The following is a 12,756-nucleotide window of genomic DNA, read 5'->3' on the forward strand; positions in this document are numbered from 1 at the left end:
GGCTATGTGAACACAATAATAATGTGTATACATTTTTGTATGACTATGCAAATTCATTTCGCCATCTCAAATTTATTTTTGTCAGGGGATCTATGTGTTATATGAACTGATATGGGCCAGATATGTGTGGTTGTGAGGAGTAATTAGAACAACAACAACAACTACTACTACTACTATTACTACTACTACTACTACTACTACTACTACTACTACTACTACAAAATCCATTAATATCTTCAGGGACAAAGAAAAAGAGGTCAAGAAGTCAACACAGACACACAAAAAACTCTTCTTTTGTATCATTATTAACAAGAGTAAGAATGGTCCATGGCACAAATGAGAGACAAAAGAAGTTTTAAAAAAAAGAGTTGCATGAGTTTAGGGAGCAGAGACATCTATCTGCCTTTTATGCTCAGCTCTATCACCCAAATGCTACTGGAATCTGTCAAGCTGTTTAAACCCTGTAAATTATAGTTTAAACCTCTATAAAATGGGGTTTTAAATAAGTCACTACACTTAAAGGCTGCTATGAAAAGTAAAATTAAATAAAGTGTTGTTGTATTCTGGATCTACTGGGTTGTGGTAGGCATACAGTCTTATGAACATACTAAACCTCACCAAACGGAATGCCTTTAAAAGGTAAACTCTATAATCTGAACCTTCCATCTCATTAGAAATTACAGGAGATTATATACCTAGTACAACACCTGACAGCGTCAAAACTTTATTAATACACGGTAACAAAATTACTAAATTCTTGTTATATGTTATATTTATCCTTGAATGATGAAAGAGATAGCAAAAATCATCTCTAGTATTTAGACAAGATTTGGTCTCAATAAACACTTCAATCAAGAGGACGACATGAAGGTGTGGGATAGAGCACTTTCCCAGCATACCCCTAAGGCCCTGTATCTCATCCCTAATAAGGAAGCTGGGAAGTGGTGGGAAGAGAGAGTGCTATCTATCTATCTATCTATCTATCTATCTATCTATCTATCTATCTATCTATCATTTGGAAGGCTTAAATACAAGGCTGTGGCTCCTTCAGAGTTAAGAACATGTAACAATTAAGTTAATATTTAAAACAACTTTGAGTTGCTTGGCAAGTTCAAACTTCAAGGAAGGAAAAATGCCATTTTGAAAAAATATTAACAGAAGTGTGGACATTCTTGAGAACTCAGAGAACTCTCTGTACACATTCCTAACCCAAGAGGAAATTGCCTAGTGCCATCTGTGCCCTTTGGGCACAGGGAACAAGGCATAGTCAGTGGCAGGACCCTTCAGCTTTCTGCCTGGGCCAAGAGCTGAAAACCAGTAACCAGGAGGGCCTACACACCTGAGAGCAGAGGTAAGACCAACTTTTCTGCTCCAAGTGACCTGCCAGTTGGACTCAGGACACACAAAGGCTGTAGCACTCTGGGAAAGGGCACATCTGGTTTCTGGCTTTGCCTGGAACTAAACTGAACTGACCTAAAAGCTACCTGCACCCAAATCCCATGGGGGAAAGAGCTGGACACTCAGAAGTGAGGACACTCCTGTGAACTCAGAGGAGACTACTCTCTGCCCACATTCCCCACTAAAGAGGAAAACTCCTAGTGTCATCTGTGCCCTCTGTGACCTAGAAGAAGTAGGGGCAAAACCCTTCTGGTTGCTGCTCTCGCTGAGAGCTGAAAGCCAGCTGCCAGGAGCAACTACATGCCTGAGAGCAGAAAACTCTGTTCCCATAACTGGCGGAAAGAAAACAGGAAAACGGGTCTATAGCAGTGCTGACACACAGGCCAACAGGAAGGTCAAGCCACCATCAGAAACAGCAAGACAAGCTAACACCAGAGACAACATGATGGTGAGAGGCAAGTGCAGGAACCCAAGCAACAGAAACCAAGACTACTTGACATCAAGAGAGCAAGATCCCTCACCAAAGCAAACACTGGATATCCAAACACACTGGAAAAGCAAGATTTAGATTTAAAATCATATTTCATCATGATGATGGAGGACTTTCAGAAGGTCATAAATAACTCCCTTAAGAAAATACAGGACAGCACAAGTAAACAAGTAGAAGCCCTTAAAGAGGAAACAAAAAAAATCCTTTAAAGAACTACAGGAAAACACAACCAAACAGAAAAAGGAAATGAGCAGAACCGTCCAGGAGTTAAAAATGGAAATAGAAAAAATAAAGAAAGCAAAAGGGAGACAACTCTGGAGATAGAAAACCTAGGGAAGAGATCAGGAGTCGTAGATGGGAGAATCACCAACAGAATACAAGAGATAGGAGAGAGAATCTCAGGAGCAGAAGATTCTGTAGAAATCATCGACACAACTGTCAAAGATAATGTAAAACGGAAAAAGCTACTGGCCCAAAACATACAGGAAGGAAATCCAGGACACAACCAGAAGATCAAACCTAAGGATAATAGGTATAGAAGAGAGTAAAGACTCCCAACTCAAAGGACCAGTAAATAGCTTCAACAAAATCATAGAAGAAAACTTCCCTAACCTAAAGAAAGAGATGCCCATAAACATACAAGAAGCCTACACAACTCCAAATAGATTGGACCAGAAAAGAAACTCCTCCTGTCACATAATAGTCAAAACACCAAATGCACAAAACAAAGAAAGAATATGAAAAGCAGTAAGGGAAAAAGGTCAAGCAACATATAAAGGCAGACCTATCAGAATTATACCAGACTTCTCACCAGAGACTATGAAAGCCAGAAGATCCTGGACAGATGTCATACAGACCCAAGAGAACACAAATGCCAGCCCAGGTTACCGTATCCAGCAAAACTGTCAATTAACATTAAGGGAGAAACCAAGATATTCTGTGACAAAACCAAATTTACACAATATCTTTCTACAAATCCATCCCTACAAAGGATAATAGATGGAAAAGCCCAACACAAGGAGGGAAACTACACCCTAGATAAAGAAAGAAAGAACTTCTATTCTGGTTCCTGCAGCAGCAGCCATGAGCAGCAAAGTTTCACGAGACACCCTCTACAAGGCAGTGCAGGAAGTCCTGTATGGGAACCGGTGTAAGCGCTGCAAGTTTCTGGATATGGTGGAGCTGCAGATCAGCCTAAAGAACTACCACCCTCAGAAGGACAAACGCTTCTCAGGTACCATCAGGCTTAAGTCCACCCCTTGCTCCAAGTTCTCTGTGTGTGTCCTGGGGGACCAGCAGCACTGTGATGAAGCCAAGGCCGTGGATATCCCCGCCATGGACATTGAAGCACTCAAGAAGCTTAACAAGAACAAGAAGTTGGTCAAAAAGCTGGCCAAGAAGTATGATGTCTTTTTGGCCTCTGAGTCTCTGATCAAGCAAATCCCACGTATTCTGGGCCCAGGCCTAAACAAGGTGGGTAAGTTCCCCTCCCTGTTGACACACAATGAAAACATGGTGGCCAAAGTGGATAAGGTGAAATCCACAATCAAGTTCCAGATGAAGAAGGTGTTGCGTCTGGCTGTTGCTGTCGGTCACGTGAACATGACCAATGGCGAGCTAGTCTACAACATCCACCTGGCTGTCAACTTCTTGGTGTCCTTGCTCAAGAAAAACTGGCAGAACCTCCAGGCTCTGTACATCAAGAGCCCCAGAGTCTGTATTAGGATGCTCCAATAAACCTCGGTGCTGCCAAAAAGAAAGACAGAAAGAAAGAAAGAAAGAAAGAAAGAAAGAAAGAAAGAAAGAAAGAAAGAGAGAAAGAAAGAAAGAAAGAAAGAGAGAGAGAGAGAAAGAAAGAAAGAGAGAAAGAAAGAAAGAAAGAGAGAGAGAGGGAAAGAAAGAAAGAAAGAAAGAAAGAAAGGAAGAAAGATCCTTTGCAATAAAACAAAAAGAAGAGAAGCACACAAACATCCTCCCACGTCTAAATACAAAAATAACAGGAAGCAAGAATCACTATTCCTTAATATCTTTCAATATCAATGGACTCAACTCCCCAATAAAAAGATACAGATTAATAGACTGGATATGAAAAGAGGATCCAGCATTCTGCTGCCTACAGGAAACACACCTCAGAGACAAAGACAGACACTACCTCAGAGTAAAAGGCTGGAACACTGCTTTCCAAGCAAATGGTCCGAAGAAGCAATCTGGAGTAGACATTTGAATGTTGAATAAAATTGACTTACAACCAAAAGTCATCATGAAAGATAAGGAAGGACACTTCATATTAATCAAAGGAAAAATCCATCAAGATGAACTCTCAATCACAAAATATCTATGATCCAAATACAAGGGCACCTACATACAAAAAAAGAAACCTTACTAAAGCTCAAAGCACACACTGCACCTCACACAATAAGAGTAGGAGATTTCAACACCCCACTCTCATCAATGGACAGATAATAGAAACAGAAATTAGACAGAGACACAGAGAGACTAACAGAAATTATGAATCAAATGGATTTAACAGATATTTATAGAACATACTATCCTAAAACAAAAGGATATACCTTCTTCTCACCACCTCATTGTACCATCTCCAAAATTGTCCATATAATCAGTTACAAAACAGGCCTCCACAGATACAGAAAGATAGACATAATTCCATACATCCTATCAGACCACCACAGACTAAGGTTGGTCTTCAATGACAACAATAATGACAGAAAGCCCACATATACGTGGAAATTGAACAATGCTCTACTCAATGATAACCTGGTCAAGGAAGAAATAAAGAAAGAAATTAAAGACTTTTTAGAATTTAATGAAAATGAAGGTACAACATACCCAAACTTATGGGACACAATGAAAGGTGTGCTAAGAGGAAAACTCATAGCGCTGAGTGCCTGCAGAAAGAAACAGGAAAGAGCATATGTCAGCAGCTTGACAGCACACCTAAAAGCTCTAGAACAAAAAGAAGCAAATACACCCAGGAGGAGTAGAAGGCAGGAAATAATCAAACTCAGAGCAGAAATCAACCAAGTAGAAACAAAAAGGACTATACAAAGGATTAACAGAACTGAAGGTGGTTCTTTGAGAAAATCAACAAGATAGATAAACCCTTAGCCAGACTAACCAGAGGGCACAGAGAGTGTGTCCAAATTAACAAAATCAGAAATGAAAAGGGAGACAAAACAACATAATCTGAGGAAAATGAAAAAAAATCATCAGATCCTACTACAAAAGCCTATATTCAATAGAATTTGAAAATCTGGAGGAAATGGACATTTTTCTAGGCAAATACCAGGTATCAAAGTTAAATCAGGAACAGGTAAACCATCTAAACAACCCTATAACTCGTAAAGAAATAAAAGCAGTCATTAAAAGTCTCCCAACCAAAAAGAGCCCAGGTCCAGACGGGTTTAGTGCAGAATTCTATGAGACCTTCTGATAGACCTCATACAAATAGTGTTCAAACTATTCCATAAAATTGAAAGAGATGGAGCACTACCAAACTCCTACAAAGCCACAATTACTCTTATACCTAAACCATACAAAAACCCAATAAATAAAGAGAACTTCAGACCAATTTCTCTTATGAACATCGACGCAAAAATACTCAATAAAATTCTTGCAAACCGAATCCAAGAACACCTCAAAACGATCATTCATCATGATCAAGTAGGCTTCATCCCAGGTATGCAGGTATGGTTCAATAAATAGAAATCCATCAACGTAATCCACTGTGTAAACAAACTCAAAGATAAAAACCATATGATCATTTCATTAGATGCTGAGAAAACTTTTGACGATATTCAACAGTCCTTCATGATAAAAGTCCTGGAAAGAACAGGAATTCAAGGACCATACCTAAACATAGTAAAATCCATATACAGCAAACCAGTAGCTAACACTAGACTAAATGGAGAGAAACTTGAAGCAATCCCACTAAAGTCAGGGACTAGACAAGGCTGCACACTCTCCCTACTTATTCAATATAGTTCTTGATGTCCTAGCTAGAGAAATCAGACAACAAAAGGTGGTCAAAGGGATACAAATTGGAAAAGAAGAGGTCAAAATATCACTATTTGCAGATGATTTGATAGTATACTTAGGTGACCCCAAAAATTCCACCAGAGAACTACTAAGCCTGATAAACAACTTCAGCAAAGTGTTGGGGTATAAAATTAACTCAAATAAATCAGTAGCCTTCATCTACACAACAAATAAACAGGCTGAGAAAGAAATTGGGGAAACAACACCCTTCATTATAGTCCCAAATAATATAAAATACCTCGGTGTGACTTTAACCAAGCAAGTGAAAGATCTATATGACAAGAACTTCAAGTCTCTGAAGAAAGAAATTGAAGAAGACCTCAGAAGATGGAAAGATATCCCATGCTCATGGATTGGCAGGATTAAAATAGGAAAACGGCAATTTTATCCTAAGCAATCTACAGACTCATGTGCAATCCTCATCAAAATTCCAATTCAATTCTTTATAGAGTTAAAAAAACAATTTGCAAATTCACTGGAAATAACAAAAAATCCAGGATTGTGAAAACTATCCTCAACAATAAAAGGACTTCTGGGGGAATCATCATCCCTGACTTCAAGCAGTATTACAGAGCAATAGTGATAAAAACTGTATGGTATTGGTATAGTGACATGCAGATAGATCAGTGGAATAGAATTGAAGACCCAGAAATGAACCCACACACCTATGGTCACTTGACTTTTGACAAAGGAGCCAAAACCGTCCAATGGAAAAAAGATAGCGTTTTCAGCAAATGGTGCTGGTTCAACTGGAGGTCAGCATGTAGAAGAATGCAAATCGATCAATTCTTATCACACTGTACGAAGCTTAAGTTCAACTGGATTAAGGACCTCCACATCAAACCAGATACACTCAAACTAATAGAAGAAAAAGTGGGGAAGAGTCTTGAACACATGGCCACTGGGGAATATTTCCTTAACAGAACACCAATGGCTCATCCTCTAAGATCAAGAATCGACAAATGGGACCTCATAAAACTGCAAAGCTTCTGTAAGACAAAGGACACTGTGGTTAGCATAAAACGACAACCAACTGATTAGGAAACTATCTTTATCAATCTTACATCCAATAAGGGCTAAAATATACAAAGAACTCAAGAAGTTAGACTCCAGAGAGACAAATAACCCTATTAAAAATGGGGTTCAGAGCTAAACAAAATATTCACAGCTGAGGAATATCGAATGGCTGAGAAGCCCCTAAGGAAATGTTCAACATCCTTAGTCATCAGGGAAATGCAAATCAAAACATTCCTGAGATTCCACCTCACACCAGTCAGAATGACTAAGATAAAAACTCAGGTGACAGCAGATGCTGGTGAGGATGTGGAGAAAGAGGAACATTCCTCCATTTTTGCTGGGATTGCAAACTGGTACAACCTCTCTGGAAGTCAGTCTGGATGTTCCTCAGAACATTGGACATTGAGCTACCTGAGGACCCAGCTATACCTCTCTTGAGCATATACCCAAAGATGCTCCAACATACAACAAAGACACATGCTCCACTATGTTCATAGCAGCCTTATTTATAATAGCCAGAAGCTGGAAAGAACCCAGATGCCCTTCAACAGAGGAATGGATACAGAAAATTGGTACATTTACACAATGGAGTACTACTCAGCTATCAAAAAAATCAGTTAATGAAATTTATACGCAAATGAATGGAACTAGGAGATATCCTGAGTGAGGTAACCCAATCACAGAAAAACCCACATGATATTCACTAACTTATAAGTGGATATTAGCCCAAATGCTCGAATTATCCAAGATGCACAGAACACGTGAAACTCAGGAATGATGATGAAATTGCAGATGCTTCACTCCTTCTTTAAAAGGGGAACAAGAATACCCTTGGGAGGGGATAGGGAGGCAAAGTTTAGAGCATAGACTGAAGGAAGGGTCATCCAGATCCTGCCCCACATGTGGTATATATATATATATATATATATATATATATATATATATATATATATATATATATATATATATAATCTCCACCAAAAGTAGATAAGATGGATGAAGCTAAGAAGTGCATGCTGATAGGAACCAGATATAGATTTCTCATGAGAGACACAGCCAGAGCATGTTAAATACAGAGGCAAATGCTAGCAGCAAACCACTGAACTGAGAATGGCACCCCGGTTGGAGGAATTAGAGAAAGAACTGAAAGAGCTGAAGGGGCTTGTGACCCCATAAGAACAACAATGTCAACCAATCAGAGCTTCCAGGGACTAAACTACCACCCAAAGCCTATACATGGACTGACCCTGGTCTCCAACTGCATATGTAGCAGTGAATAGCCTTGTTGGGACACCAGTGGGAGGGGAAGTCCTTGTTTTGTCGAGGTTGGACCCCCAGTGTAGGGTATTGTTGGGGTGGGTAATGGGCTGTGGATGGGGAGGCTAACACCCGTATAGAAGGGGAGGTGGAGGGGTTAGGGGGCTGATGGACAGGAAACAGGGAAAGGGAATAACATTTGAAATGTAAATAAGAAATACCCAATTTAATAAAAATGGGAAAAAAAGAAAAAAATTTCTGAGAAAGCAAAGAGAGAAAGGACTTTAGGGACCAGTGAAAGACTATCAAATGGTCTATTAATGGATGTATCTTTGGGATTTTAAGAAAAATGAAAAATAAAAAGAAATTAAAAAAAAGAGGTGAAGGGGCTTGTAACCACATAAGAACAATAATGCCAAACCAACCAGAGCTCCCATGGACCAAACCACTACTCAAAGACAATGCATGGACTGACCCAGGTCTCCAAGTGCATATGTAGCAGAGGATGGCCTTGTTGGGCACCAATTGAAGACGAAGCCCTTGGTCCTGCCAAGGTTGGACTGCCAATGTAAGGGAATGTTGGTGTGGGGGAGAAGTGGTAGTGGATCGGGAGGGGAACACTCATAGAAGAAGGGGGATGTGTTAGGGGGCTTATGTCCGGAAACTGGGAAAGGTATTAACATTTGAAATGTAAATAAAAATATCCAATAAAATTAAGAAAGAAAGAAAGGAAGGAAGGAAGGAAGGAAGGAAGAAAGAAAGAAAGAAAGAAAGAAAGAAAGAAAGAAAGAAAGACTAATACTAAAAATCCTCTCTACCTCCACCCCTAGTGAGAGAAATAGAAGCTAGGACCTAGCATATGCTATAAAAGTACTCTACCACTGAGTTTTGCCAGCTGCCCTAATCAGTATTCCTTTCAAAGTGAATAGTGTGGATTTGTGGGTTTATTTCCTCCACTTTAGTTGTTCATGTAAGACAGATTACAGTTTTTTTCTTCACTAGGTCAGGAACCATCTAAGAATGTACAAGTAGGCTGGGCCACCTGGAAAGCCAGTTATTTACTACATATCAGACGTATAACAAGCAAGCACGGATCTACAGTTTGGACGGCCATGGACTAGAATCATATGGGTTTTATTTAATAAAATTTCAAAGACAAAGTGCAACTTGTCAAATTTTTGTACATGAGTGGTGAGAAGAAAAGGGAGAGGCAATAATGTAATGCCATAGTTGACAGTAGTTAATGGCTTGAAGTATTATAAAAACTAGCTATTTTGTTCTTGGTGGTAAAAGAAACTTGGAACAAGATCCTATTTAGTAATCACTCCATTCTCACTCAAAACACTGACAAATATGTTATTAGATCACCAACACCAAGTAGATATTTTTAATATTCATAAGTTTTCTAGTCAAATTTGACTTCTGTACTTTTTCTAATGTGTATCACCCAAAGTACCATATATAAATTCCATTAGCAAGTTTATAAAGATGTCCATAGTAACTGATAAATATACAAAGTTGCTCTAAGTTCAAGATAAATAAAAATATAGTTAATCCAGTACTATAAAAGTGAATTGATGATGTCAAATACAATAGATAAGCATGATTCTTGTCAACATCTGGCTATCATCCAATTTCTCCTCTAAACCCAGGGGGGCAGGTATAGGCATGATTAATAGGTAGGAATGACTACTCCCTCCATTTTATGGTTCCATTTTTTTCTTAATGAAAAAGGGAGTTCAAATAGCTGGTGTGTAACTCCCTTCTAGTACCCTGTTCCCATGAGCCTCCAGCCATCTGCACCCTAGCTAAGGTTTCCATTATAAGCTTTTTTTTCTAAGGCATTCCTCCAATCTCCTTTTCTCATGCCTTTTTCAGCTACTCCTGTCCACAGAAAATTATATATATATATATATATATATATATATATATCTCCATACATATATATCCTTACATATATCCTTTATTAGGTAAAACTCTACATAAGAAGGTTCAGAGCAAAATACATATTAATCCTCTTTCAAAGAACTTAGAAGCCAGCAAAGAAGACTAATAATAGCATGAGGAACATTGACAATGATGATTATGGTATGATCGTGATGATGGCTATTTATTGATAGTTTAATGTGTGCTAAGCACCTTCTACACACCATTTCATTTAATTTGCATTCTAAATATTAACTTATTAATTCCTTCCACCAACAAACCAGGCCAAACTCTTCTCTTATTTAAGCAAAAGAGGTGAGAAACTTGGTCCATAAAGGTAGGAGGAGATCAAAGGAATCTTGAAAGTTAAGCCAAAATGTTTTTTGTTTGTTTCCTGTTTGTTCTAAGAGAAAGAAAAACAACAAAACAACAACAAATTTTTGTTAGATTTATTTATTTTATTTTATGTGTCTAAATGTTTTGCCTGGGTGTCTGGTACCTGCGGAGGTCAGAATAGCACATCAGATCAAAAGAGGACATCAAATCCTATGGAACTGGAGCTACGGATGACTGCATCATAATATAGGTGCGCCATATAGGTGGTTTCTCTGTAAGAGCAGCATGTGCTCTTAACCATTAAGCCATCAGTCTAGCTCCAAAAAGACTTTTCTAATTAAGCAAATTGAAAAAAGAACTAGAAAGTCTAAGCCCTACCTCAAAGGACTGATGACATTTAAAACAAGGGAATGGTTAAAGGGAGAATATGAAAAGTGGAGATTTTGATTATGAAGAACCCCTCCAAGGAGCTATGCAGGAGAGAGTTGGAAGTATGTAATAGCACTAATACCCAATATCTAATTGAAAAGATTTTTCTTTACATGGATTAGCATATGTAATGATCAAAGCAGTCCCTTGAGGGTCCTAGTATTTCCAAGTCACAAATGGAGGAGCTGAAGTGTAGAATATTTAGGACACATGTCTAGTTCAGAGAGTCTTAGCCTTACCACTAGTAAATGGCAGGGCTGGGACAATCCTGTGTTGTGTGACTGTGCATTGTAAAGGGTTTGGCAGCCTTCATGTACTCTAGCAGCTAGATGCTTCACTACTTATGACAACCAGAAATATATCTAGATATTGATAAATGTTTGCTGGGGCATTTCTTCTTGTTGAGAACTACTGAGATCCCACCTAGTAAATAGTAGAGGCAGGATTTAAAAGGTTGATTTACCTGACTCCAACAAAGTCTATATGCTCACAACTACCATCCTCAATTTGACTCCCATGAAGATTTCCCTACCATGATTTAGGTACCTCTGAGTCCCAGGAAAATGTAAATGATATCTGGCCAGTAGAATTGAATACATGCTACACTTACAGATTCATTTATTTGCTCTTTAATATAAATTCCTCTTTTCTTGCCGAGATTTGAATAATTGTCCTTCTCTCCCCTGCCCATGTTTCCTTCCTCTTTCTTTCTTTCTTTCTTTCTTTCTTTCTTTCTTTCTTTCTTTCTTTCTTTCTTTCTTTCTTTCTTTCTTTCTTTCTCTCTCTCTCTCTTTCTTTCTTTCTCTCTCCTTTTATTTTTTCTCTCTCTCACTCACACGTGGGTCACACTTTCATCTGGTCATCTTAATGAAGGAAAGGGGTTTTTAAACATTCTTCAGAGTTTAAATTTCATTTCCACTGTGGGCCTTGGTCTCCCCACATAAGATGCCAAGTTTAGACTATATTATCCCCAAGGTGGCCTTCTGCCTTGACATCTGTCCTGTTTGTTTAAATGCCCTGTTTGTTTTCATGAGGTAAACATTTCAGGGAGGGAACAAGGGATGTTGGAGAACTTCCAATTTGGAAACTGGTGCCAAGTTCTCAGGCTGAGTTTGTTTTGTGTGATATTTCTTCTAAACTGTTTTTTTCCACTGCTAAGGACCCAGGGCCACTCTGGTTTGGGCTGCGGGTTGGCAAGTTAGGGCAGTAGGTTTACTATGTTAGTGGTTCAGGACCACCCTGTTGAGATCAGCTGTCAGAGCTCCTTATCTCAGAAGGTTGCCACTGACCTGAGAGGAGATCTGAAATCCCTAATGGGCCGGCAGACAGCATTGTGATGTTAGCTTCTGGTTGGACCAGCAGTGGTTTAGTGGGGGTAGGGAGTCTGCCAAGTGAGGGTTTATTTGGATGTTGTGACTATTATATGTGGATTTCAGGGTCGGTTCAGATTCTTGTCATGAATCTTGCAGACTTCATGGAGGCAGTGATGGAGCAAATCCAATTATATATGCCTGGGGCTTGCTGTTAGGTTGTAAACAGGGGAGGAAAAGATCTAGCTCCTTACCCTTATAGGAGTAGAGCTGAGAAGACACTCCTGTTACTGGAGCTCAATGTTCTTTAAATTTTATTTAAAGCATGAAACTCAGGAAGAAGTTAAATTATTTTTATGGACAAGTAACTGGAGCCACAGCTCTTGCCATTTTGATAATAAATTTTACTAAGTTACTCAACTTCCTGTCACATGCTTTGAAAAGCAGCCTGTGTTAGGCACTTTGAGCCTCTGTGAGCTTTCCTGCTGCTGAGCCTCCATCTGCTTTTTCCTTAGCTCTTTTTGGTACCTCTGTGGC

General features: G+C 39.0%; 1 protein-coding gene and 1 pseudogene across 1 annotated transcript in view; one reads left to right on the top strand and one right to left on the bottom strand.

Annotated features, from left to right (window-relative positions):
• The window catches only part of Col4a6 (collagen type IV alpha 6 chain), a 344,979-nt gene that overhangs the window by 132,820 nt on the left and 199,403 nt on the right, over positions 1 to 12,756 (bottom strand). The window lies entirely within an intron of this gene.
• Positions 2,902 to 3,659, top strand: LOC103690888 (60S ribosomal protein L10a-like; annotated as a pseudogene).

Source organism: Rattus norvegicus, chromosome X (assembly GCF_021556685.1).
Source record: "Rattus norvegicus strain SHRSP/BbbUtx chromosome X, alternate assembly SHRSP_T2T, whole genome shotgun sequence".
NCBI classification, from domain to species: Eukaryota; Metazoa; Chordata; class Mammalia; order Rodentia; family Muridae; genus Rattus; species Rattus norvegicus.